At 45.4% G+C, this 25,132-nt stretch overlaps 1 pseudogene; it reads right to left on the reverse strand.

Moving 5' to 3' along the window:
* Positions 1–25,132, reverse strand: part of LOC106573019 (myelin transcription factor 1-like protein) — a 144,852-nt pseudogene that overhangs the window by 37,170 nt on the left and 82,550 nt on the right.

Here is a 25,132-nt window from a genome sequence, read left to right on the forward strand (position 1 = left end):
AGCTTGCTTCATTGAAAGCAGCACATATGAACACTTTAACAAGATGAAAGTCATTGTGAACAGTGTGTGAATGTGAAAATGCTTGTAACCACAGCAATCAAAGTCAGTTGAATAATTGTTGTGGCTAAAAGCGGTATCACACACCTGAGACACATGGGACATTGTAGGAACATAAATAACATAAGGTGCGCTATATCATCGCCATCGTAACATTTTTCACACCATTTGCCAGGGTATTTTTAAGTCTTGTTAAATAAAGCCACAGCTGTATGAGAGAAGAGCAGGTGGTGTCATTCTCCAGACAAAGTATGTCTGACTTTTCCCACCAATTATTTTCCACTAGTCATAATTGGCAATAATAAGACACGAACACGAACACACACACACACACACACACACACACACACACACACACACACACACACACACACACACACACACACACACACACACACACACACACACACACACACACACACACACACACCGGAGGGGATTGTCTTTCCCTTGCCCAACCTCACCCTCTCCATTTCTCCAAACCCGATCAGTGTTACCGTCCAAAAGCAGTGATACCAGCCCATGCCAGCCGGCATCAGGTGCAACAGCCTCCGTTCAAATGTCTTCAACACGGGAACAAGGTCATAATTTGTTCTTTGATGCTGGGATATTCAATAGCTATTACCTGCAGCTTATTTCCATTAAATTATTATCAGAATGTCTTGTTCATTTTGCCTAACATATTGCTTGTGCGACACAGATAACACACACAAATAAGAGCATTCTTCTAAGCCCATTTGTGGCAGCAAACATTTGGTAAGAGGTGAGGGAGAGAGGGTAAAGGAAAAGGATCAGAGCAAAAGAGAGAGGAGATGCATTTCCTTTAACATGTTCCACATAGTAGTAGTAAATGAGTGAGAGAGACAGGGAGAGAGGATGAGAGAGAGAGAGAGAGAGAGAGAGAGAGACAGAGAGAGAGAAGACAGATAGAGACAGGTGCTTTTAAAAGGCATGACCACAGAGAGAGTCTGCTAATTAAAGTTTGATAGGCTGCTGTAACCTGGAACCTTCACCTCCACCACTTACAGAAGAACCAAAATAAACCCAGACACACAGAGGTAGTGAAAGAGAAAGGATTGGGTAGAGAGAGAGAGAGAGAGAGAGAGAGAGAGAGAGAGAGAGAGAGAGAGAGGGAAAGAGACAGAGAGGGGGGGAAGAGGAGGACGAGAGACACAGATGGAGAAAGAAAGAGACAGAGAGATAGGGAAAGGGAAAGAGAGAGAGAGAGAGTACATATACACCTACTCATACATAACACGTCCCTGTTAATCCATAGATCAGAACACGCCCCTCATTACCTTCCTGTACATTTAGGCCTTCCTCTGACGGTATCATATTAGGACACATGGGGTTGGTACACTGTGTCGTGTCTGACTGTCCACGTTTACCATACTGAGCTTCAGAGAAAGAACTGTAAAATCACAGTACATAATGGCATGGAAAATGTTTTTCTCTGTACCACTGATGCAGTCTGACTCTGAAACTAAAATGTATGCTTGCTTGAAAAAAAATTACAGTTTCCAATAAGAGGAACACAGACGCTCTCGCGCACATAAACACACACCACGGGCCCCTGGCTGTCTGCCTCATGGTGGACAGTGGAGAGTGGAGGACGGGAGGGAGGCTGCCAAGTGGAATGCATATTAGAAAGCAGAGGGTATCGATTGTGGCTGGAGACAGGCCGTGCTTTGCATAGAAAATGGCCTCAATTACCATACCATCTCTGGATAATGAATGTGCAGTCAGTGGGCCTGTTGTTCGTTATCATTCATTCAGATACTGTTCAATTTCCATTTTCCCGCCTGGTGTTTTTCCCTGGCCGGCCAGTCGGGCTCTCCCCTCATAGCCACCACCTCCGCTTCACTTTTAAATCACAGACAGTTACCCTGGTCAATGAGGTGTCTGCCGCTATCTCTCTAGGGAGAAGATGCAAGGGCCTTCACATGTTATCGTGATGCAAGGGCCTTCACATACTCCTGTTATTCCAAAATTAGCCAGATACAGATGCTGTGTCGTACATGTGAAATTACCATTTGTGTGGCATTTGTGTTTTAATTTGAGCCTGCTGTGAAGGAGGATCTTAATTGTTTGTCTCTAACTTCCCTCGTTATCTCAGCCTGGAGGCAGCATTGCATTAGCTGAAACCAAGACTGTTCTCAGGGCAGGCCTGATTGTACCTAGATATGTTCGAGTCCTGTCAGGGTCAATTTTAGCATTTTAGTCAACCCTAATCCTTTCCTAACCTTAACCTAATTATCCTAACCTGCCAGGTTAATTCTCCTAACCTGGCGCGTAAATTCTCCTAACCTGTTATGAAAAGTAACTTCTGCTAGTCAAAACCAACAGACCTGCCCTGAGAACAGTCTTGGTTTCCACTAATGTGATACAGCATACTGAAGGGTGAGGTTATGGTTCTTGATATGAGTGTTCCATCTCTGTAGGATAGGAGACAGAATACAGTAAGAAGAATCACTCTTCAAATGATCTTGGAGAAGCAACCATTGTAAATGTCACTTTGTAATCTTCAAGTCAGAACTAAGTGTGCATAATATACCTACTTATGTGTCAGGGCTGATAAGCCACCCTAGAAGAGCATGTCTGAATAAACAGTATGGAAGTGCACCTGCACCACTAAACAGCCAATAAAAACCCAACTACAACACAAAGAGTCACCCATTCTGGGTGAAAAAGACACATTCTCTTAATTATTTGGCTCTGGGACGCAGGACACAGCACAACGTTACCCGAAAACCTAATTTCCACAGATTCTATTGTATGCAGTACCGAGTTTCCTTTCAGAGGCAGCTTTAGCAGGCTTCTATTTAGTAGATTCCAGAGTCCCTCTCTGGTTTTAAAAATAGGCAGCTTTAGCCAGGGCTGCATGGCAGACAGGGAGGGATGCGATTTGCAGTCCTAACGGGCCGTGCAGATTGCCATTACTTATGCTTGACAAGCCTACCCTCTGATGTTGCCATGCTGGCCTATTTTAACAACATAAGCTTCTGCGGACGCTGCAGAGATGCTAGTCTCCAAATTGGCTGCAAAAGCTTGTCCTGGGGTCATAGTGAGGTTTCCCAGTGATCATGTCAGCCTGCCATCCCTATGTCTGTAACGATATGCGCTGAGAGTCGGGAAGCAAGTTCAGCAAGTGAGTGTTTTGATAAAATAAACACAACACAAAACAAGAAACACTAAAAGCACACAGACATGAAACTGAAACAGAAACAATGACACCTGGGGAAGGAAACAAAGGGAGTGACATATATATAGGGAAGGTAATCAGGGTAGTGATGGAGTCCAGGTGAGTCTGACGACGCGCAGGTGGTGACAGGTGTGCGCCATAACGAGCAGCCTGGTGACCTAGAGGCCGGAGAGGGAGCACACATGACAATGTCTCACAGACAGAGAGGGGATATGAGGAGGCAGAGCCAGGGACTGACTGGGGTTTACCTGACAAACATACATGAACTGTTCATTCACCTCAGCAAGGTGAAAGAGATAGGCGAATGTCTGGTGTTGTGGCAGCATACACAACACACTGTGCATCCTCTTTATAAGTCAAACTCATTCTAGCCAGGTTAACTTACCTTTATGGTAGTAGGGCTTCTTCATCCCATCATGGAGTCGGGCCTTGCGCTCCTCTCCGTAGCCGTGCCGTGATTGGTGCTCCCCATGATGGCCTCCATGGTGATGATGATACCTCACCCTGTCCCGCCGCGCTGCCTCGGCAGCCATCTTGTCCCTCATGGCCTTGGCCCTCTCAGACTCTAGCGCGATGGCCTTCTCCAGCAGAGACAGGTTCCCCTTGGTCATGTCGAACACTTCCTCTGAGTGGTCTGACGTCACTGACCGCGTGTCCTCGTCCCGGTCGTGGATGTGGTTGTGGTAGCGGTCATCCTGAGCGCAGCTGGAGAAGCCCTTGGAGCGCGGACTCAGCTGCTCCTCCAGCTTCATCAGGTTGACCATGTCAGAGTAGTTCCTCTCCAGGGTGCGCCTATCCTCCTGGCTCTGCTGGAGGTCCCCGTACCAAGGCTGGTGGGGGAGGGAGTGGGGGTGTGGGTGGGGGTTGAGATGGGGGTGCTGCCCCTGGGTGTCCCCACCGCCAGGGTAGCTCTGATGGGGGGAGGCTTGTGCCCAAGCGGTCGGCCGGCTGCGTCTCACTCAGTTTGCGGGCCAGGTCGAAGCACTGGTTTCTCAGACACTCCAGGCTGCTTAGACACACCTCCTCATCACTCTCCTCCAGTCCGTTAGAGGGTTTACCCTGACCGATACCACCTCCACCTCCTCCATTACGACTCCCTTCCCCGTTCTCCTCTGTCCCTTCCTCATAGTCTCCTCCGTCCAGGTTGTCAGAGAGCACAGCCCCATGACCCTGGGCCAGCAGCTTCAGAGAGTCCACTGTCTCCCTCACTACATCACTGTCCACATCCAGAGTCAACTCACCCTTCCTTTGACCTTCCTCCCCACCCTCCTCCTCTTCTTCCTCTTCTTCCTCATCCTCCTCTTCTTCTTCCTCCTCCTCTTCCTCTTCCTCCTCCTCCTCCTCTTCCTCGGCGCTGTTGGAGGAGTTGCTGTTCATCTCAGACTCGGTCATGGCGCGGTAGGCGGCATCCTCTGCTATCTTCCCTAGGTTGAGCAGAGACTTGGCCACCAGCTCATCATAGTTCTCATACTCATCGTTGTTGTTGTCGTCCTTCTCCCCCGTCGGACCGGATTTGGGATGGCCGCCACCGCCGACACACTGATCATCCTCTGTACGCGGAAAAAAGAAGAACAAATGGATTGTAATCACATTTCACTCATTCTATTTAACGGGTAAATCAGATTTCTGGGCTTGGTCCATTTGAATTCGATAAGGAACTCTTTGCGTTCCTCAATAATGTACTTTCAGGGTCTTAACAGCAGCCTGTAAAGGAATTGTGAATCAGCACAGGAAGTGGGATAAAGTGGTCTGGAAATTTCCATAGAGATGTTTTGGATGTACATTCAGTACATTGCATCCTAGTAATCTGGATCCTTCGTGTCACAACAACAAGAACACTCTGGCTGCCAGTTGATGGCTCAGTAACTGGTATATAGCAATACGCTTTTCATTTGACAACATTTTGTAGGGGAGCAAACTGGGACCTTCAAACTGTAATCATCATGCTTTATGTTATACATTGATTGCCTCATGTAATGTGCTATTACCTAAACAGAATAAACAAATCCCTACATTCTCCTCATTCCAGAAGGTACATATTTGTCCAATCAACAGGATCTTTAGAATGCTGGCCATTGGCTAATTGATTACGCCAGACAGGCTGCTAATGTTAGCTGAACCTCTCCTGTCAGTAATGTGAAGCAGCCACTCTCTGGACCATTTCTCACATTCCCTCCCGGCCTAAACCGCCAAGAGCGCATCGCATCGCTCACACCCAAACCGCCACACGTTTGCCACTTACATTCCTGCTCAGAGAAAAAGCCAAGAGGCAAACAAATAAGTAATACATGTGACTTTGATTTCTGGAGGGAGCGAGAAAATCACCTGACAAAACAGTAGTGCGATGTATTCTTCCGTGGTGAAGTATTAATTATCACCATGTTCAAAGACGCATCAGCTGTCCCAATACACTTGTGTGTGAACGGGAACATTACAATAAGATAGAGGGAAACATGAAGCATGAAAGACTTACATGCACAAACAAACACATATATGCATTCTTGAGATACTTTACATAGGTGTACACAAACATTAACTTCACACCCAGACAACACATTGACACACACACACACACACACACACACACACACACACACACACACACACACACACACACACACACACACACACACACACACACACACACACACACACACACACACACACACACACACACACACACACACACACAAATCCACTGAGAGCAAGACAACATGTAGGGTGTTGGGGTGAGGGCTCTGGACCACGGAGAGAGAACAGTCACGACTGACCAGGCACATATTTTGACAGGGGAACGCTTTCTTACAGTACCCTACCCTTGCCATGGCTGCCAGAGGTTACATTTTTTGAAGTTTTGAAACATGGCTCAGGAAAGCAATTTGAAGAGCAATCAAGGTACACAAAGGGGAAAGGGAAGCGAAACAGATTGAAAGAGGAACTGAGAGATTGCGCTGCTCCGTATAAAGCTTGGATTAGCAATGCAGCAGCAGTGTGCAGCAGTGTGCAAATATCCATTGAGAAACATAGAACCGCCATAACAATGCCACCTCTACTACAGTTAGCAGATTGGAATCTGCCTGCTGCCACTTATGTCTTGGAGAGTATGGTGGAAATGATAGTGGCCTAATGCATGTGGAGAGACTTATCTACATTTCTGAGAAGAAGAAAAAAGGAGACGAATAAAGGTGTGATTTCATCCTCCTCTCTAAAGATGGCACTGTGGTTGAGAACGACAGAGAGAATCCCAAATATTCACTAAGTTTATTTAGGCCAGAGCAGAAAGCTAGAACACCCAGTGGAATTGACTGAATTGTGCTCTTTGAGTCAAGAATGGAAACAAAGACTATCTCCTTGACTGTGGTCTCTGTAATTAATGTCAGTCTAGGGAGATTCTCACATGCCCAACAGAGAGACAGAGAGAGACAGAGGAGGGAGGCTGATACTACACTACTAGAAAGAAGTTAGGACAACGTACTGTACCACAGAGGGTTAACAGAGCCCCCCCCCTCTGTCTCTCTCTCGTTCTCGCTCTCTCAGAGCTCCAGTCTTAATTGGACGTGAAGGTTCTGTCAGGAAGGATTTGAGGTGTGGGGGTGAAAGGCAGAATGAGTTGGAGAGAAACCTGTCAAATGTGGTGTTAGGGCAAGTAATAGGCAGAGACCACACATGGGGGAGAACTTGGCACATACCAGACTGTCTCCAAACCAGACACAGGCTACTGTGTCTTCTCTCTATAGAGAGACCTGTGATCATTGTGTTTGTTGCAGGTCATTTTGAACAGAAGGTTTTGTATCTAACTTATGCATGCCATTAAGCAAAGGTGGTGGGTTAAGCAAGGACTGCTTTTGACTTTTCTCACACAAATACATGCCCTCTCTGACACCTATGCAGTAGTTCTATGGATGCTGTCATTTCAAGAACGATAGCTTCTTTCACCGCATCATTTTGAGTCCTGATTCAGTGTTTCAGGGCATTTAGGTGTTTTGGAGATAGACGGACAGAGGGTTCCCATCCAGCCAGTGCCAAACTGACATTTTCACAGGATCTCTGTCTGAGAGACAACGCCAGCACTGCTTAACCTCCGACTGAGATAACCCTGAAGGTAACGGCAAAAGACCCCAAAAGACCTACAATTACAGAGCTGAATCTCTCTTGAAAAAAGAGCCTTTGCTGCCAAACTGTCTCTCTTTTCTTAGTGACCGGGTTTGATCTAGCACTAAAAATGATTTTTCAGGTAGCTACAGTCGTCTTATACAGTAGGTTGGAGGAAAAGCAAATGCTGAAACAAATAAATAAACCAATCAAACAGATGAAACAAACAAAGATCAAAGGAATATGAACAGCATATTATAATCTATGTTCTGGGACATGCAGGCTTGGGATTCTGTTTGCATGTTGTTATGTAGAATTGTATCACATTTCATTTCCCAGTACGCTGGCAAAAGTATCATTTACTGCCTTTATTCCCTTACTATACTGCACATATATATATATACTGCTCAAAAAAATAAAGGGAACACTAAAATAACACATCCTAGATCTGAATGAATCTTATTAAATACTTTTTTCTTTACATAGTTGAATGTGCTGACAACAAAATCACACAAAAATAATCAATGGAAATCCAATTTATCAACCCATGGAGGTCTGGATTTGGAGTCACACTCAAAATTAAAGTGGTAAACCACACTACAGGCTGATCCAACTTTGATGTAATGTCCTTAAAACAAGTCAATATGAGGCTCAGTAGTGTGTGTGGCCTCCACATGCCTGTATGACCTCCCTACAACGCCTGGGCATGCTCCTGATGAGGTGGCGGATGGTCTCCTGAGGGATCTCCTCCCAGACCTAGACTAAAGCATCCGCCAACTCCTGGACAGTCTGTGGCGCAACGTGGCGTTGGTGGATGGAGCGAGACATGATGTCCCAGATGTGCTCAATTGGATTCAGGTCTGGGGAACGGGCGGGCCAGTCCATAGCATCAATGCCTTCCTCTTGCAGGAACTGCTGACACACTCCAGCCACATGAGGTCTAGCATTGTCTTGCATTAGGAGGAACCCAGGGCCAACCGCACCAGCATATGGTCTCACAAGGGGTCTGAGGATCTCATCTCGGTACCTAATGGCAGTCAGGCTACCTCTGGCGAGCACATGGAGGGCTGTGCGGCCCCCAAAGAAATGCCACCCCACACCATGACTGACCCACCGCCAAACCGGTCATGCTGGAGGATGTTGCAGGCAGCAGAACGTTCTCCACGGCGTCTCCAGACTCTGTCACGTCTGTCACGTGCTCAGTGTGAACCTGCTTTCATCTGTGAAGAGCACAGGGCGCCAGTGGCGAATTTGCCAATCTTGGTGTTCTCTGGCAAATGCCAAACGTCCTGCACGGTGTTGGGCTGTAAGCACAACCCCCACCTGTGGACGTCGGGCCCTCATACCACCCTCATGGAGTCTGTTTCTGACCGTTTGAGCAGACACATGCACATTTGTGGCCTGCTGGAGGTCATTTTGCAGGGCTCTGGCAGTGCTCCTCCTGCTCCTCCTTGCACAAAGGCGGAGGTAGCGGTCCTGCTGCTGGGTTGTTGCCCTCCTAAGGTCTCCTCCACATCTCCTGATGTACTGGCCTGTCTCCTGGTAGTGCCTGCATGCTCTGGACACTACGCTGACAGACACAGCAAACCTTCTTGCCACAGCTCGCATTGATGTGCCATCCTGGATGAGCTGCACTACCTGAGCCACTTGTGTGGGTTGTAGACTCCGTCTCATGCTACCACTAGAGTGAAAGCACCGCCAGCATTCAAAAGTGACCAAAACATCAGCCAGGAAGCATAGGAACTGAGAAGTGGTCTTTGATCACCACCTGCAGAACCACTCCTTTATTGGGGGTGTCTTGCTAATTGCCTATAATTTCCACCTGTTGTCTATTCCATTTGCACAACAGCATGTGAAATTTATTGTCAATCAGTGTTGCTTCCTAAGTGGACAGTTTGATTTCACAGAAGTGTGATTGACTTGGAGTTACATTGTGTTGTTTAAGTGTTCCCTTTATTTTTTTGAGCAGTGCCTTCGGAAAGTATTCAACGTCATGACTTTTTCCACATTTTGTTACTTTATAGCCATAATCTAAAATGGATTAAAAAAAAATATTCAGCAATTTGCACACAATACCCCATGATGACAAAGCCAAAACAGTTTTTGGGAAAGTTTGGCAAATTTATTAAAAAAACGACAGAAAAACCTTATTTACATAAGTATTCAGACCTTTTGCTATGAGACTCGAAATTACGCTTAGGTGCATCGTGTTCCATTGATCATCCTTGAGATGTTTCTACAACTTGATTGAAGTCCACCTGTGGTAAATTCAATTGATTGGACATGATTTGGAAAGGTACACAACTCTCTATATAAGGTTCCACAGTTGACAGTGCATGTCAGAGCAAAACTAAGCCATGAGGTGAAAGGAATTGTCCGTAGAGATCCGAGACAGGATTGTGTCGAAGCACAGACCTGGGGAAGGGTACAAAAACATTTCTGCAGCATTGAAGGTCCCCAAGAACACAATGGCCTCCATCATTATTAAATGGAAGAAGTTTGGAATCACCAAGAATCTTCCTAAAGATGGCCGCCTGGCAAAACTGAGCAATCGGGGGAGAAGGGCCTTGGTTAGGGAGCTGAACAAGAACCCGATGGTCAATCTGACAGAGCTCTAGAGTCCCTCTGTGGAGATGGGAGAACCTTCAAGAAGGACAACCATCTCTGCAGCACTCCACCAATCAGGCCTTTATGGTAGAGTGGCCAGATGGAAGACACTACTCAGTAAAAGGAACATGAAAGCACGCTTGGAGTTTGCCAAAAGGCACCTAAAGACTCACAGACCATGAGAAACAAGATTCTCCAGTCTGATGAAAGCAATATTAAACTATTTAGCTTGAATGTCATGCGTCACGTCTGGAGGAAACCTGGCTCCATCCTTATAGTGAAGCAGGGTGGTGGCAGAATCATGCTGTGGGGATATTTTTCAATGACAAGGACTGGGATACTAGTCAGGATCGAGGCAAAGATGAACGGAGCAAAGTACAAAGAGATCCTTGATGAAAACCTGCTTCAGAGTGCCCAGGACCTGACTGAGGTGAGGGTTCACCTTCCAACAGGACAACAACCCTAAGCACACTGCCAAGACAATGCAGGAGCGGCTTCGGGACAAGTCTCTGAATGTCCTTGAGTGGCCCAGCCAGAGGCCGGACTTGACCGAACATCTCTGGAGAGACCTGAATATAGCTGTGCAGCGACACTCCCCATCCAACCTGACAGAGATTGAGAGGATCTGCAGAGAAGAATGGGAGAAACTCCCCAAACACAGGTGTGCCAAGCGTCAAACCCAAGAAGACACAAGGCTGTAAATCATTACCAAAGCTGCTTCAACAAAGTGCTAAGTAAAGGGTCTGAATACTTATGTAAATGTGATATTAGCTTATATTTTTTTTAATAATCACAAAAATTCCTAAAAACCCGTTTTAGGTTCGTCATTATGGGTTATTCTATGTAGATTGATGAGGGAAAAAATGGATTTCAATTTAGAATAAGGCTGTAACCTAACAAAACGTGGAAAAAGGCAAGGGGTCTGAATACTTTCTGAAGACACTGTATACAGTACCAGTCCAACGTTTGGACACACCTACTCATTCAAGGGTTTTTCATTATTTTTACTATTTTCTACATTGAAGAATAATAGTTAAGACATCAAAACTATGACATAACACATATGGAATCACATAGCAACCAAAAAGGTGTTAATCAAATCAAAATATATTTTAGATTTTAGATTCTTCAACGTAGCCACCCTTTGCCTTGATGAAAGCTTTGCACACTCTTGGCCTTCTCCTAACCAGCTTCATGAGGTATTCACCTGGAATGCATATAAATTAACAAGTGTGTCTTGTTAAAAGTTAATTTGTGGAATTTCTTTCATTCTAATGTGTTTGAGAATCAGTTGTGTTGTGTGTGACAAGGTAGGGGTGGTATACAGACGATAGCCCTATTTGGCAAAAGACCAAGTCCATATTATGGCAAGAACAGCTCAAATAAGCAAAGAGAAATGACAGTCCATCATTACTTTAAGACATGAAGGTAAGTCAATCCGAAAAACTTTAAGAACTTTGAAAGTTTCTTCAAGTGCAGTCACAAAAACCGTCAAGCACTATGATGAAACAGGCTCTCATGAGGACCGTCACAGGAAGGGAAGACCCAGAGTTACCTCTGCTGCAGAGGATAAGTTCATTAGAGTTAACTGCACCTCAGATTGCAGCCCAAATACATGCTTCACCGAGTTCATGTAACAGACACGTCTCAACATCAACTGTTCAGATGAGACTGCATGAATCAGGCCTTCATGGTCGATTTGCTGCATAGAAACCACTACTAAAGGACACCAATAAGAAGAAGAGACTTGTTTGGGCCAAGAAACCCGAGCAATGGACATTTGACTGGTGGAAATCTGTCCTTTAGTCTGATGAGTCCAAATTTGAGATTTTTGGTTGCAACCTCCGTGTCTTTGTGAGACGCAGAGTAGGTGAACGGGTGATTTCTGCATGTGTGGTTCCCACCGTGAATCATGGAGGAGGAGGTGTGATGGTGTGGGGGTGCTTTGGTGGTGCTGCATCAGATGACCTGGTCTCCACAAACACCTGACCTCAATCCAGTTGAGATGGTTTGAGATGAGTTGGACCACAGAGGAAAGGAAAAGCAGTCAACAAGTGCTCAGCATATGTGGGAACTCCTTCAAGACTGTTGGAAAAGCATTCCAGGTGAAGCTGGTTTAGAGAATGCCAATAGTGTGCAAAGCTGTCATCATGGCAAAGGGTGGCTTTTTGAAGAATCTCAAATATAAAATATATTTTGATTTATTTAACAATTTTTTGGTTACCACATGATTCCATATGTGTTTTCTCATAGTTTTGATGTCGTCACTATTATGTAGAAAAAAGTTAAAATAAAGAAAAACCCTTGAATGAGTAGGTGTGTCCAAACTTTTGACTGGCACTGTATATATATATATTCTAAACATTCCACAATGCAAATATTTACATTATTTTGAATATTATATCCAAATATCTTTCGGTGTAACAGGTAAGTAAATAAAGTCTCACCTTGGCCTTGACTCTGCTCATCAAACTCCTCCTCATACTCTTCCTCATCTTCTTCCTCTTCCTCCTCTTCTACTCCCTCTTCCTCCTCCTCCTCCTCCTCTTCTTGTTCCACCTCTACCTCCTCCCCCTCTCCCTCCCCTCTCTCCACATCTCCTTCTTCCTGCTCCATCTGTTCCTCATTGTCATCCGAGTATCTCTCCTCTTCCTCATCCTCTACTTCCTCCTCTTCCTCATCTCCCCCATCCTCTACTCCCTCCTCCACCTCCTCCTCTCTATCATCCATTTCCTCTGTTCCGTCCGTCTCGTAGTTCTCCTCCATAGTAGAGTTGTCCATCTGGGTTATGAGTGGTGTCCCCTTGGATGCTGGTTCAAGGGGTTCCAGTATGGGCTCCAACACTTCCAGGGGTTCCAGAGGCTGTCTGTCCACTGTTTTCCTCTTCTTGGCCAGAGGGCAGCCGTACACACTGCAGGGGACAGATAACACCAGAACCATTAACTGTTAGCCAGCAGACCCAAAACCCCAGCCACCTCACCAGGCTTAGTGGCTGACTGGCTAAGCTAATACAATACACTGGCTCTGGTCTCTAAATGTGTCACTGGGCCAGCACACTACCCAGCAGGCTATTCACTGATTAAAACACATTTGGAGAGAATTCTACAAAACACAATAAAACACAACTGCAGCACAATGGTACAAGGTGCTGAATGTTCTCTTGCTTTCTCGCTGCAGAACAGCTCTAGGACAGGCCCAATGCTCTGCTGAATGTTCTCTTCCTTTCTCGCTGCAGAACAGCTCTAGGACAGAGCCAATGCTCTGCTGAAGGTTTTTGTTTGTAGCACCATAGAGAAAGTGAAATCAAAGTTTAGTAAACGGAGCTCTAATCGTGCCCATAATCATTCACTATTGTGTAATTACATTCTAATTGCCATCCTTTGCTGGGTTAATAATTATAGGAGGCAGGATGAGGTTTTCTGAGACAAATAAAAACAATGATATTAAAACAAATAGATAATTGCATCCCTGGCTTACCCTCTGAAAACAAATTGTTTATTTAGCTGGCATCGTCTGACTCTGTTGTGGCGACTGCAGCGAAACATGCAGCTATACATGTTGTTGTAGTATGGTCATTGGGAAAACAGCATAATCAGAGGGATGCGTTTTACTGTATTCTCCTGGTCCCATTGGCAGCAGAGGACACATTTTAATCTGATCATCTGATCATCTGTATATTCACCTAGAATATTGATCACAGGAGCCTAATCCATTTCCCTCATCAAACCATGGGGAGTCTGGGGGCGAAACAGGTCTGTGTGTGTGTGTGTGTTCAAGTGCATGTGTGTATGTGTACATTGATGTGCGCATGTGGCACCCAGTCCCTCTATCAAACTAACCACATGGACAGAGTCCCAATGAGACCAGTGCGACAACGTGTTTTGGGTGCCAAGCAGAGCAGTGTTCCATGCTGGTCGGTAACAGAGTCAGAAATGCTTCAGGTATGCTTAGTTAGAGGCTACTGAGCTGTGAAATGTTCCTGATTCCCCTTCACACCAGCCCAGAGTGTTTATCCCTCCTCACTCAGCCCAGAATAGGCCCTAATGTGAACAAATAGACAGCATTAGGTTGAAGGAGCGGAGGAGTGAAATTATATCAGCAGTTATTATAGTCGGTGGAGGTGTTCTGTTTTGGACGTTTCCAAGCGGATGTGGCACCTCTCGGAAGCCTCCTCCGCTCAAGGTTAGGGGGGTGCTGCTAATACATGAGCCTCATTTCTTAAATTGCTGGAGAACTGGGTATTTTGACTCCCTGCAACATGCTAACTGTGGACCTTTTACCAGTGTTTATTTGTTTCAGAATTGCAAAGCCGCATGATTTATGATCTCTCTCTCTCTCTCTCTCACACACACACACACACACACACACACACACACACACACACACACACATGCTGTTCTACACAGACCAAAAGGAGCGAGTGTCAATCACTCAGTCAGCGTCGGGCTCAACTGGCAGACAGCCTCAATCTCAGCAGGCCCAGGGATTACTTAATAGCCTGACCCCTGCACCCACACCCAGGGCCTCATTTCATTAATCTACGACCAAAAGGAAACTCATTCCCTGCCTGTCAGCCCTGCAGGCTCCTGCAGGTCCTGCACCTCTCCCCAGGGTGGGGGTGGAGGTGTGTGTGTGGGGGTGGGGTCGCTGGGTACTGTGATCAATAGTGCTTGTGACCAAACATCTCAAAAGAACATTAAAATGTCACTCATCCTGGCCCATTCCAAAGCCCCTCCAAATAAATCAAGGGCTGGTCCCAGCAGGATACGTACTGCCAAGCAGCCAGCCTGGCAGGGAGGATAGGTGAGTTCGAGGGAGGGAGGGAAGTTGGGAAGGAGTGAAGGTGTCTAGCTGTTGAAATTCACTCTTCCCTCTACTTGTCTTCCATTGCATACCACTCTGTCTGTCAGACTGGATGGCTTTTAGCGATGAGGCAGTACTTGCAGTGCATCACCCAGATGGAGGGGCTGTATGGCTGTGCTTAATGTGCTATTTTCACCTGAATCACTTTACAATTCACAATCTCAGTGATACTGCTAATTGCATTGAAACACTCGAATGGATTAACGTTTAAAATCACTAGAAATTGTTTTTATCTGGCCAATAAAAAGGGGTCAATTACACCAGTTAGTATTTCCATTGTTACATAATGTTCCATTGTACTACTACTGCAAATATGTTTCAGTGGGTCCTAAAATCCTCCCTTACTGAAAGACTTCATTACAATATTTACCGAAAACAACTTTATGCATGATCTCCAAATGCCTCTTTATCCCACTAATGTATTAAAAACAAAAATACAATGCATTCGGAAAGTATTCAGACCACTCGACATTTTACACATTGTGTTACTTTACAGCCTTATTCTAAAATGGATTAAATAAAACATGTTCCTCATCAATCTACACACAATACCCCACAAAGACAAAGCGAAAACATCCTGTTTCTATTGATCATCCATAGTGCATGTCAGAGCAAAAACAGTGCATGTCAGACAGTGCATGTCAGAGCAAGCCATGAGGTTGAAGGAATTGTCCCTAGAGTTCCGAGACAGGATTGTGTCGAGACACAGATCTGGGGAAGGGTACCAAAAGAAAAGAACACAGTGGCCTCCATCATTCTTAAGAGGAAGAAGTTTGGAACCACCACTCTTCCTAGAGCTGGCAGCCCGGCCAAACTGAGCAATCGGGGGAGAAGGGTCTTGGTCAGGGAGGTGACCAAGAACCCGATGGTCACTCTGACAGAACTCCAGAAGGACAACCATCTCTGCAGCACTCCACCATCAGGCCTTTATGGTAGAGTGGCCAGACGGAAGCCACTCCTCAGTAAAAGGCACATGACAGCCAAATTGGAGTTTGCCAAAAGGCACCTAAAGGACTCTCAAACCATGAGAAATATGATTCTCAGGTCTGATGAAAACAAGATTTAACTCTTTGGCCTGAAGGCCAAGCGTCACATCTGAAGGAAACCTGGCGCCATCCCTACTGTGAATGTTTTGGGGATGTTTTTCAGCGGCAGAGACTGGGAGACTAGTCAGGATGGCAGGTAGCTAAATGGTTAGAGCGTTGGGCCAGTAACCGGAAGGTTGCTAGATGGAAGAACTGGGGCATTTTTAGCTCCCAGGAATTGTGTACAGATCCTTGTGACATGGGGCTGTGCATTATCATTCTGAAACATGAGGTGATGGCTGCGGATTAATGGCACGACAATGGGCCTCAGGATCTCGTCACAGTATCTCTATGCATTCAAATTGCCATCGATAAAATGCAATTTAGTTCGTTATCCGTAGCTTATGCCTACCCATACCATAACCCCACCGCCACCATGTGGCACTCTGTTCACAAAGTTGACATCAGCAAACCACTCGCCCACATGACACCATACACTTCGTCTGCGGTTGTGAAGCCGGGTTGGACGTACTGTCTCTAAAACAACGTTATGGTAAGGCTTATGGTAGAGAAATTAACGTTACATTCTCTGGCAACAGCTCTGGTGGACATTCCTGCAGTCAGCATTCCAATTGCACACTCCCTCAAAACTTGAGACATCTGTGGCATTGTGTTGTATTACAGAACTGCAGCAGCCTTTTACTGTCCCCAGCACAAGGTGCACCTGTGTAATGATCATGCTGTTTAATCAGCTTCTTGATGCCACACTTGTCAGGTGGATGGATTATCTTGGCAAAGGATAAATGCTCACTAACAGGGATGTAAACACATTTTTCCCCAAAATTTGAGAGAAATACGTTTCTTGTGCTTATGGAACATTTCTGGGCTCTTTTATTTCAGCTCATGAAACATGGGACCAACAGTTTACATGTTGCGTACATATTTTTGTTCAGTGTAAAATGATACAAAATACTTTGCTCATGATGCAACAACAGCCTGTAAGAACAGCCTGAGTGCACCGGCCTTGAAACAACGATACAGAGCTATTCTATGTATTATCTGAGCGGCGCTGGTGCTCCTAGGTCAAAATTCCATCTGCATTCCACAGGTCATGTTTATAAGTGAGTGTTCCAAAAAACGATCAAGATGAGGAAAAGTCTCCCGGCACACCTAGGAGTTCCTCAAGGCACACCAGTGTGCTGCAGCACATCGGTTGAAAACCACTGCTTGGTGTAGCCTACTACTCTTGCTGTGAGGTTGAAGTGACACACACACATCAGCATCCCACAATTCTCAGCTTTCTCACAGCAAGGCCTTTGCCACATCTCAACCATCTCACCCCTCCTAACGTGACTACATCCTTCTGACTGCGCCCTGCAATTAACATTCCACAGGTAATTATTAAGTGCCATTTAAATAAAGAAATACTGCTGGCGTCAGGAGAGGAGGACAGAAAGTATTTGTCTTTTGTCTTTTCTTCACCAGGCAGCAGGGTAGAAGTCTTTAATAGGTGTGTTTGGTATGAAAGGCAGCTATCGAAGGAAAATTGACCCTTGTGTAACAGAAAAGCCACTTCAGGTTTGTATTGTATTTTTAAAGAGATAATTCTGGATGAAATGCATTCAACTAAAGGGGAACAAGTGGTCAGTAAAGTAACATGAGGAAAACACTGTACATGTTAAGGAAAGCCCATTTCGAGAGCTCAGAATCATGAGTAGGATTACGTCTGTCTTTGTGTGGTTGTGTGTGTGTCTGTGTTTGTGTATGTGTGTCTCTGTGTCTGTGTCCATGTGTGCACTTACATGCGTGTGTATATATGTATGCGTGAATGCTTCTGGCATGTGAGTGAGTGTGTGTGTGTGTGTGTGTGTGTGTGTGTGTGTGTGTGTGTGTGTGTAATCCCAGGCAGGTGACAGTGAGCGTTACCCAGCAGCTTTATTAGCAGTCATATTAAAGCCTGTTCACAGCGGGGGATGAAGCTTTGTCCAGTCATAAGCATTATGTGCTATTTGTCTCCCTGACACTGGGATGAGACTGCTGCTGCACTTCATGGCTTTCACTCTTCACTCTTAGAAAAAAAGGTGCTATGTAGAACCTAAAAGGAACTACTTTTGGTTCCAAGAAGAACACTTTTGGGTTTCATGTAGAACACTTTCCACAGAGGGTTCTACATGGAAACCAGAATGGTTCTACCTGGAAACAAAAAGGGTTCTACCTGAAACCAAAATGGGTTTTGCTATGGGAACAGCCGAAGAACCCCTTTGGAACCTTTTTTTCTAAGTGTTGATTACTTTATATCTCCCCTGCCTCTGTCTCACTTTGTCTCTCGCGCTCTCTTTCTCTCTCACTCTCTCATTCTCAATCTTTCTCTTTCTCACTCTCACCATCTCCCCTGTCTTTCTCTCTCCCTCTCCATCCCTTACACCCCATTCTCACTCACTCTTCACCTATCTCTCTTCTTACCACCATCCTCTCTCTTTATACCTAAATTGTCTCCTTTTCTACCTCATCCCCTGTCTGCTTAGAGAGAGAGAAAGAGAGAGAGAGAGCTATTAGAGGAGTTCTGTGCACCTCTCGCTGTGTCCCTACCTAACAGGATCTATTGGCACGCGTGGCAGAGCGCCATCTCCATGGTGATATCCTCCAGAAATCCAACAGGGATTTGCCATCCTCGCAAACAGTAGCAAGTCAGGGAGAGATAGATAGAAAGATATATATATATATATATGGGGGGGGGGGGTCGGTGGAGAAAAGGAGAGATAGGGAGAGAAGAGTTGGAGAGAGAGAGAGAATGGAAGGGAGAGAAAGACAGAGGGAGAGAGATACTGTAGATAGAAAGAGAGAGAGACAGAGAGGGTAAGGTGGAGAGAAGGAGAGAGAATGGAAGGGAGATAACGACAGAGAGAGAGAGAGGGGGGAGAGAGAGAGAGACAGAGCGAGAGAGAGAGGAGTGTGAGAGGGAGGGAGAGCAAGAGACAGCAAGAAAGAGGGGGAGAGGAAAGAGGGGTAGAGGTAGAATGAGAGTCAGAGAGAGGGGGAGAAGAGAACAAAAGCTGTGTGGTTCTGTGGGAGGGGAGGCTCAGGCAGCCACTGCAATTTGGGTATATTCTGTGTGCTCTAATTGTGGATTTTATACTGGATAATACAACACACGCTATGGTATAGTTTGTACACACAGCCAACACAGAGATGGTATTGAAAAACATTAAGTCCCTGTTGTGATTCATTGTAGTGTGATGGACTGTAATGGGAGACAGTCAATGCAGTAGAGCCAGAGGAATCAAACCCATGCAGACAAACACAGACCCAGCACCAACTCACATCATTAACTCAGGCTGCCAGGCAGCCCCAGTCTCTTCCTCTGCCCCAGCCCCGTACCCAGCCTCTTCTTCAGCCCCAGGCTTTTCCTCTGCCTCAGCCGCGTACCCAGCCTCTTCTTCAGCCCCAGTCTTTTCCTCTGCCTCAGCCGCGTACCCAGCCTCTTCTTCAGCCCCATTATTTTCCTCTGCCTCAGCCCCGTACCCAGCCTCTTCTTCAGCCCGTCTCTTCCTCAGCCCCCTAGTCACCTCTTCTTCAGCACCATTACTTTCCCCATGTCCATCAACTTACCCCTGCCTGTTTCCCTGCCCTTACCCCTGCACTTTCCCTAGCCCCAGCCCTCATATTTTCCCCTGCCCTTGGCGCAGCCCCTGCCCTTGCCCCAAAACCATCCCCCTGCACCTCCCCAGCCCCCTTCCATTGCCCCAGCCCCTAGCCCCCTGCCCTTGCCCCTAACCCAGCCCCCTTCCCTTGCCCCATACCCATACCCAGACCCAGCCCCTGCCCTTACCCCTGCACTTTCCCCAGTCCCAACCCCCTTCCTTTTCCCCTTCCCTTTCTCCAGCTGCCTGCCCCTCCCCCAAAACCAGCCCCCTGCCCTTGCCCCAGAACCAGCCCTCTGCTCTTATCCCAGCCCCCTTCCTTGCCCCATACCTACCCCTTACCCCTTCCCTTACCCCTGCACTTGTCCTTCCCCCGCCCCCTTCATTTGCCTCTGCCCTACCCCAGCCCCCTGCCCTTGCCCCATACCCAGCCCTATACCCTTGCCCCAGATCCAGCCCCCTCCCCTTGCCCCTTGCCCCAGACCCAGCCCGCTTCCCTTGCCCCAAACCCGGCCCCCTGCCATTGCCCCAGACCCAGCCTCAGAATTGCTATCCAAGCCTGACAGAATGACACCCCAGAGGCCCAACCAGTAGCCCCTAGCCTCTCCTAGGACCCACTCAGCCATATCACCCCCATCAGATACAGATATGTGCCTGTCTGTCTATCTGGGGCCCAGAGATCAAGGCCTCACTGAGGGGATGGAAGAGTATGGCTCCAGGTAGGTAGTGGTCTAACACATCCATACCCCTGCTGACCTGAGGCTATAGCTGCCCATCACTCTGCTATGGATGAGTCAATCCACTAAACACCTCAGGATTAAATACACCAGTACAACAGACTGTATGGAGAGAGTGGCCAGCATAGGAACTCCACAAAATGTTATATTTAGTCATTTAGCAGACACCCTTATCCAGAGTGCATACATTTTCATGCCATTTTTTCATACTTTTTCATACTTTTTTTTCATAAAAAATATAATCTGTATGATTTCTAATCGTTTATAATGTTTTCTAATCATAACTTCAGTAAGAGGTGGACTAATAAAGCACCTAACTTCACTTCTGGATCACCCAGGTAAGGATCCCCTTACAAAAATATACCATGGTAGTGCAATGAAAAACATGCCATGGTACTGGTGCAAATACCAAAAAACCATGATAGTACCATAGTAGTTTTTTCATTGTCCTACCATGGCAGGAAAATACCATGGTATTTGCACCAGTACCATGGTATTTTCCTGCCATGGTAGTGATAAAAAAAAACATTATATTTTTTTTATTGTACTTCCTACCATGGTACAAAAATTAACCGTGGTAGTACAATGAATAAAAAACATGGGTTTGTACTGGCAGCATGTAGTGAAACAAGAAAGCATGGTTGTTGTTTACAATGTATTATGTTGGTCTGTGTCTCACCGGACCATCATAAAAAACTTAGTAATTTTTGGTACTCACGTATTGCAAAATTGACTACTCGCTCTGCAATTGCAAAGCGTAGGCCTAGTACTCTCTTAAACCCTTTAGCTCCTATTTGAAAACCACAACACACATGGTCTTAAACCCGGATAGGGTATGGTGAGAAGAATGAAGGGAGTCTGAAACCTTGAAGATTTAAAATAGTTTGTTTTGTGCTTCTCTCTTCAATTCAGTTCACTCTCTCTCACTCAACTGACTTGGCTATACAATTCTAAAAAGCCAATATACAAAAAAAAACTATTTGTGAAAATTATCATCTTATCTCAGATACATTTTTATCATGTAATTCTCAACATATCGCTAAAAACAGCAAGTTACAATGTTTCCTTTTGTTTACACTGTGTGAACGTTGTCGCCATGACTACAACAGGCTAGCTTGACTGGAGCTAACTTTAGCCGACAACAGCTTCTATGCTAACGGACTTTTATAAATTAATTTAACTATCAAAACATCATCAAAAATAACAACAATTATATAATTATACTCTGCTTAACTTGGTGTTTCATATCCTATGCTATATATATCGCTCACTGTGATGTTAACATTTAAAATATTTTGTTGGCTTGGCTCTCTCATTCAATTGACTAGGCAGGCTAGCGCAAGAGCCACTGTAGAGTGAGCGCGTGTGAAGCAACCATTAGAGCGAGCGGCTCCCTCTCCGGACCGAAACAAGCACAACACCCCTTGATTAAAAATACAGTAAATTATTACAAAATGCCAAAGATTAGGCTACCATATATCTCACATTTTCCCACATTTCAGGTTGGCAACACAGGGAAACCAAACATGAGCAAAAAACAGTACTATTAATAGAGAAAGTATTACCCCTTTCTTGCAGCAACTATTTCCCTTTTCTTTGATGTTAGAGACAAACTAGCACAAACAATAGTAGTCTGCCTCTGACTTTATCAGAAACTTGCCCCTAATGGTATATAAATTCACCAATGTAATACCAACCAACCTCATTTGACCTTGGGGGGTTTATTTATTTAATGCATTAAATGAATAAAGTTGGTAGAGCATGGCACTTGCAACGTCAGGGTTGTGGGTTCAATTCCCATGGGGGACCAGTATGAAAATAAATATGAAAATGTATGCACTCACTACTGTAAGTCGCTCTGGATAAGAATGTCTGCTAAAGGACTAAAATGTCAAATATAATTATACTGCCATTGTACTATGGAAACGCACAATAAATAAAGATAATTATTAATAACTGGTAGCATTTATCATAACTGTGTGTTACCATGGTAGAATGTATAATGTCGTTTAAAACCATGGTATTTCTATGATCCACATCTATAACATGGTATTATTTAGGTGCATGGCAGTACCATCATTCTTCAAAGCTAAAACCATGGTACACTACATGGCCAAAAGTATGTGGACACCTGCTCTTCAAACATCTCATTCCAAAATCATGGGCATTAATATGGAGTTGGTCCCCCCTTTTCTGCTTTAATAGCCTCCACTCTTCTGGGAAGGCTTTCCGCTAGATGTTGGAACATTGCTGCGGGGGACTTGCTTCCATTCAGCCACAGAAGCTTTAGTGAGGTTGGGCACTGATGTTGGGCTATTAGGCCTGGCTCACAGTTGGTGTTCGAATTCATCTCAAAGGTGTTCGATGGGGTTGACAAACCATTTCTGTATGGACCTCGCTTTGTGCATGGGGGCATTGTTATGCTGAAACAGGAAAGGGCTTTCCCCAAACTGTTGCCACAAAGTTGGAAGCACAGAATTGTCTAGAATGTCATTGTATGTTGTAGCATTAAGATTTCCCTTCACTGGAACTAAGGGGCCTAGCCAGAACCATGAAAAACAGCTCCAGAACATTATTCCTCCCCCACCAAACTTTACAGTTGGCACTATGCATTCAGGCGGGTAGCGTTCTCTTTGCATCCGTCAAACCCAGATTAGTCTTTCAGACAGCAAAATGGTGAAGCTTGATTCATCACTCCAGAGAATGCGTTTCCACTGCTCCAGAGTCCAATGGTGGCAAGATTTACACCACTCCAGCCGACACTTGGCATTGCACATGGTGATCTTAGGCTTGTGTGCGGCTGCTCGGCCATGGAAACCCATTTCATGAAGCTCCCGACGAACAGTTCTTGTGCTGACATTGCTTCCAGAGGCAGTTTGGAATTCGGTAGTAAGTGTTGCAACCGAGGACGCGCTTCAGCACTTGGCAGTCCCGTTCTGTGAGCTTGTGTGGCCTGACACTTTGCGTCTGAGCTGTTGTTGCTCCTAGACGTTTCCAATTCACAATTACAGCACTTACAGTTGACCGTGGCAGCTGTTGAAATTTGACAAACTGTCTTGTTGGAAAAGTGTCTTCCTTTGATGGTGCCACATTGAAAGTAACTGAGCTCTTCTGTGTCCACATACTTTTCCATGATTCAGATCTATACCATGGTATAAATGATGCAATACCATAGTAAGATTTAGGTATGATGGCAGTACTATGGTAGTACCATCATACTTCAAGGCTAAAATCATGGTGCATTTCCATGATTCAGACTACACCATGGTAGAAGTGAAAGTACCATAGTAGTACCATGTTATATTTTTGTAAGGGTCCTCTCCACTTACATAATTACTTCAATCAATCACATTAGTGTAGGGAGAGACACATCTTGGATGAGGTTTACCCTCCTCCTCTGCACTATCCATCTGTGTTAGCTACACTGGATATGTTGCATTAGACAGTACACTGCCATAATAGGGTTCAAACTCCATAAATGTTTTTAAAAGTTAGTTTGAGATATGGTTCTAATGTGCACAGATATGGCAGCAATATTCACCAGAGCTCAAGAATATCAGCACAAAAAAACATGAGAGAAAAATGACCTAAAATATAACTGGCCCACAATGATAGCACAGAAAATGTGTCATGTGCCATCTGAAATAATAATAATAATTAAACATACTAAAAAAACATGTTTTATCTTTCCTGCAGCAACACTCGCACTTGTCTATTCTTACTAGCACTGACTGCTGATAGCTGCTGACTGCTGATAGCTGCTTTACTGAGGTAAGAATGTACTTACTATGATTATGATAGGTGGTCGTTTCACCTAGCTATTTTAAGTTGAATGCACTAACTGCAAGTCACTCTGGTTAAATGACTAAAATGGAAATGGAAACTAGTGTACATCAAGTTCTCTCACTAATATCCATCTTTGCTTTCACCCCCCAGCCTATTGCCCAGCTGCTGTGTTTCTGTCCTGTTGGCTTGTCACACCTAATCATCCCCAGCTTCCAACTGGCTCATTCATCCCCCTCCTCTCCCCTGTAACTATTCCCCAGGTCGTTGCTGTACGTTAGAATGTGTTCTCAGTCAACTTACCTGGTAAATAAGGGTTAAATAAAATAAATAAAGTCTACTGGGCCTGGTACATTTCCCCAGCAGAGACAGTGGAGGACTCTTGACATTTATGTAATTTAGCTGGTAGCCGTGCGGAGGGATGGGCAGGCTAGGGGGCTGCTGCTAGTGGGAGCGGGGTAGGGAGGGTGAGAGGTCAGGATGTACACAGCCCAGAAGAGATGGAGAGCCCTAAGCGTCTGGCTGTCCTGCGCCCCCTTGTTCCTCATCACACATCCCCCTGGCACGATGCTGGGCCCTGGGCTCGCTACACATGATCTGTCATTTCCTTTGATGTGTCTCCTGTGGGAGGGAGGGAGGGAGGGAGGGAGGGAGGGAGGGAGGGAGGGAGGGAGGGAGGGAGGGAGGGAGGGAGGGAGGGAGGGAGTAAACACCACCTGTTTACCACACGCTAGCTAACGCTAGGCTAGAGCAGAGCTAGGTACTGGAGCTGGCCTGACTGACTGTCATAATAACACATCACCAAACAAAGAGGAAAACACAAAGGGAAAAAATAAACAAATGGCGGAGGAAGAAAGGGATGAGGGGGATACAGGAGAGTGCCAGAGTATATTTGAGGGGCTTGGTTTTGAAATGTGTTTGAAGGTATCTTATGTTGTTTTATAGGTTGAGTTTTTCTGATTACGTGGTTATTATGAAAAAGTGAGAGAGGGAAAACCAGTGCTGTAGTTGACTGAAAACCAAGGGGAGCTGACGCCACTATATTTTATTCAATAATGGCAGTGGTTACACGAAGCAAAGAAAAACAAGTGGATTAAATACATTAACCAAGATTATCACTTTTAA

This window comes from Salmo salar, chromosome ssa01 (genome assembly GCF_905237065.1).
Source record: "Salmo salar chromosome ssa01, Ssal_v3.1, whole genome shotgun sequence".
NCBI classification, from domain to species: Eukaryota; Metazoa; Chordata; class Actinopteri; order Salmoniformes; family Salmonidae; genus Salmo; species Salmo salar.